Consider the following 4,682-nt stretch of genomic DNA (forward strand, 5'->3'; position numbering starts at 1 on the left):
GCAGACGCCCCTGAGGCATCCGCCCAGCGGGGCACGAAGAAGAAGGCCAAAAACAAGTTGCGAGCGAAGCGTGACGCCGCAGACGCGAATCTCGTCGCTGCGGCCGAGCACAGGAACCCTCGGAAACCACCTGGAGGGGCCGACGCGTTCGACAAGATGCTCAAAGAGCCGTGCCCCTATCACCAGGGGCCCGTCAAGCACACCCTCAAAGTATCATGCTCTGACGCCACTTCCATAAGACTGGGCCCCCGGCGAAGGATGGCAAGGGCCATGACAACGACAAGAAGGAAGGTGGCAAGGAAGAGGGATTCCCGGAAGTCCATAACTGCTTCATGATCTACGGCGGGCAGGCGGCGAATGCCTCGGCTCGACACCGCAAGCAGGAGCACCGAGAAGTCTGCTTGGTGAAGGTGGTGGCGCCAGTCTACCTAGACTGGTCCGACAAGCCTATCACCTTCGACCAAGGCGACCACCCCGACTTCGTGCCAAGCCCGGGAAGGTACCCGCTCGTCATCCGATCATCGGTAACGTTAGGCTCTCCAAGGTCCTCATGGACGGAGGCAGCAGCCTTAACATCATCTACGCCGAGACCCTGGAACCCTTAGGGGTAGATCGATCCGAAGTCCGGGCCGGTGCGGCACCCTTCCACGGGATCGCGCCCGGGAAGCGAATCCAACCCCTCGGACGGATCGACTTACCCGTCTGCTTCGGAACTCCCTCAAACTTCCGAAAGGAAGCTCTCACCTTTGAGGTCGTCGGATTCCGAGGAACCAACCATGCGGTGTTGGGAAGACCATGCTACGCCAAGTTTATGGTCGTCCCCAACACACCTACCTCAAGCTCAAGATGTTGGGCCCGAATGGGGTCATCACTGTCGGATCCACGTACTGCCACGCGTACGAATGCGACGTGGAGTGCGTGGAGTACACCAAGGCTCTCGCCGAATCCGAGGCCCTCATCGCCGACCTTGAATGCCTCTCCAAGGAGGCGCCCGATGCGAAGCGGCACGCCGGCAACTTCGAACCAGTTGAGGCAGTTAAGTCCGTCTCTCTCGACCCCAGCAACGACGCCAGCAAGCAAGTTCGGATCGGCTCCGAGCTCGACCCCAAATAGGAAGCAGTGCTCGTCGACTTTCTCCGCGCAAACGCCGAAGTCTTTGCATGGAGTCCCTCGGACATGCCCAGCATACCGAGGGATGTCGCCGAGCACTCACTGGATGTCAGAGCTGGAGCCCGACCCGTGAAGCAAGCCCTGTGCCGTTTCGACGAAGAAAAGCGCAGGGCCATAGGCGAGGAGATCCACAAGCTACTCGCGGCAGGGTTCATCAAAGAGGTATTCCATCCGGAATGGTTAGCTAACCCTGTTCTCGTAAGGAAGAAGGATGGTAAGTGGAGGATGTGTGTAGACTATACTGGTCTAAACAAAGCATGTCCGAAAGTTCCCTACCCTCTACCTCGCATCGATCAAATCGTGGACTCCACAGCTGGGTGCAAAACCCTGTCGTTCCTCGATGCCTACTCAGGCTATCACCAAATCAAGATGAAAGAGTCTGATCAGCTTGCGACTTCTTTCATCACACCTTTTGGCATGTACTGTTACACCACAATGCCATTTGGGTTGAGGAATGCAGGCGCCACTTACCAGAGGTGCATGAACCACGTGTTCGGAGAACACATCGGCAGAACGGTCGAGGCTTACGTTGACGACATCGTTGTCAAGACGAAGAGAGCCTCCGACCTCCTCTCTGACCTTGAAACGACATTCAAGTGTCTGAGAGTGAAAGGCGTGAAACTCAATCCTGAGAAGTGTGTCTTCGGAGTCCCCCGAGGCATGCTCCTTGGGTTCATCGTCTCCGAGCGGGGCATCGAGGCCAACCCAGAGAAAATCGCAGCCATCACCAGCATGGGACCGATCAAAGATTTCAAAGGAGTACAGAGGGTTATGGGATGCCTTGATGCTCTAAGCCGCTTCATCTCACGCCTTGGCGAGAAAGGCTTGCCTCTGTACCGCCTCTTAAGGCAGGCCGAGTGCTTCACTTGGACCCCCAAGGCCGAGGAAGCTCTCGAAAACCTTAAGGCGCTCCTTACGAAAGCACCCATCCTGGTGCCCCCCGTCGCAGGAGAAGCCCTCTTGATCTACGTAGCCGCGACTACTCAGGTGGTCAGCGCCACGATCGTAGTCGAGAGACGAGAAGAAGGGCATGCACTGCCCGTCCAGAGGCCAGTCTACTTCATCAGTGAAGTACTTTCCGAGACCAAAACTCGCTACCCACAGATCCAGAAGCTGCTCTACGCAGTGATCCTGACACGACAAAAGTTGCGACACTACTTTGAGTCTCATCCGGTAACTGTGGTGTCATCCTTCCCCCTAGGGGAGATCATCCAGTGCCGCGAGGCCTCGGGTAGGATAGCAAAGTGGGCGGTGGAGCTTATGGGCGAAACGCTATCATTCGCTCCTCGGAAGGCCATAAAATCCCAGGTCTTGGCAGACTTCCTGGCTGAGTGGACTGACACCCAGTTACCGACAACTCCAATCCAGCCCGAGCTCTGGACCATGTACTTCGATGGGTCACTCATGAAAACAGGAGCGGGCGCTGGCCTGCTCTTCGTTTCACCCCTCGGAAAGCATCTCCGCTACGCCATTCGCCTCCATTTTCCGGCGTCAAACAATGTGGTCGAGTACGAAGCACTGGTTAACGGGCTACGCATCGCCATCGAGCTAGGGGTCCGACGCCTCGACGCTCGAGGCGACTCGCAGCTTGTCATTGACCAAGTCATGAAGAACTCTCACTGTCGTGACCGGAGGATGGAAGCCTACTGCGACGAAGTCCGGCGCCTAGAGAACAAGTTCTATGGGCTGGAGCTCAACCACATCGCTCGACGGTACAACGAGACTACGGACGAGCTGGCGAAAATAGCCTCGGGGCGAACGACAGTTCCCCCCGACGTCTTCTCCAGAGACCTACATCAACCATCCGTCAAGATCGACGACGCGCCCGAGCCTGAGGAAGCCTCGGCCCAACCTGAGGAAGCCTCGGCCCATCCCGAGGCACCCTCGGCCGAGCCCGAGGTACCCTCGGCGGCACCTGAGGCACCCTCGGCCATCAAGGAAGAGGCCTTGCCCGTCGAAGAGGAACAGAATGGGGTCACGCTAGATCCGAACTGGCAGGCCCCGTACCTGGAATATCTCCTCCGAGGAGAGCTTCCCATCGACAAGACCAAAGCTCGGCGGCTGGCTCGGCGTGCCAAGTCATTTGTCCTACTGGGTGATGAAAAAGAGCTCTACCACCGCAGCCCCTCGGGCATCCTTCAACGATGCATATCCATTGCTCAAGGACAAGAGCTGTTGCAAGAAATACACTCGGGGGCTTGCGGCCACCATGCAGTGCCTCGAGCCCTCGTGGGGAATGCCTTCCGACAAGGTTTCTACTGGCCAACCGTGGTGGCCGACGCCACTAGGATTGTGCGCTCCTGCCGGGGGTGTCAATTCTACGCAAAGCAGATGCATCTGCCCGCTCAGGCCTTGCAGATGATACCCATCACCTGGCCATTTGCTGTGTGGGGTCTGGACCTCGTCGGACCCTTGCAGAAGGCACCCGGGGCTTCACGCACCTGCTGGTCACTATCGACAAATTCTCCAAGTGGATCGAGGTCCGACCCCTAAACAGCATCAGGTCCGAGCAGGCGGTGGCATTCTTCACCAACATTATTCATCGGTTCGGGGTCCCAAACTCAATCATCACCGACAATGGCACGCAGTTCACCGGAAAAAAGTACCTGGACTTCTGCGACGACCACCACATCCGTGTGGACTGGGCCATCGTAGCTCATCCCATGACGAATGGGCAGGTGGAGCGTGCCAACGGTATGATTCTGCAGGGGCTCAAACCAAGGATCTACAACGACCTCAACAAGTTCGGCAAGCGGTGGATGAAAGAGCTACCCTCGGTAGTCTGGAGTCTGAGGACGACGCCGAGCCACGCCACGGGTTTTACGCCGTTCTTTCTAGTCTATGGGGCCGAGGCCGTCCTCCCCATGGACTTAGAATATGGCTCCCCGAGGACCAAGCCGTACGACGACCGAAGCAACCAGACCAGCCGAGAAGACGCGCTGGACCAACTCGAGGAGGCTCGGGACGTCGCCTTACTACATTCGGCACGGTACCAGCAATCGTTGCGGCGCTACCATGCCCGAAGCGTTCGGGCCCGAGGCTTCCAAGTGGGAGACTTGGTGCTTCGCCTACGACAGGACGCCCGAGGGCGCCACAAGCTCACTCCTCCCTGGGAAGGGCCTTTCATCGTCGCCAAGATCTTGAAGCCCGGAACATACAAGCTGGCCAACAACCAAGGCGAGGTCTACAGCAACGCTTGGAACATCCAACAGCTACGTCGCTTCTACCCTTAAGATGTTTTAAGTCATTCACGTACCTCGTTTACGTACACAAAGTCAGATTGTCAAGGAAGGGTCGGCCTTGCCTCAGCAAAGCCCGACCCTCCCTCGGGGGCTAGAAGGGGGGAACCCCCTGCACGTCCCCCCTGCACGTCAAAATTTTCCTCAGAAAAGTTTTCCACCAAAACGACTTTCGTGTTTCCCGACTATATCGGTAACAGAACCCCGCAAAACGAATAAGAGCGCGTGTAAGCGGCAAGGCCGACCGAGCCGAGGGACTCCTACGCCTCCGGG

This window comes from Zea mays, chromosome 5 (assembly GCF_902167145.1).
Source record: "Zea mays cultivar B73 chromosome 5, Zm-B73-REFERENCE-NAM-5.0, whole genome shotgun sequence".
NCBI classification, from domain to species: domain Eukaryota; kingdom Viridiplantae; phylum Streptophyta; class Magnoliopsida; order Poales; family Poaceae; genus Zea; species Zea mays.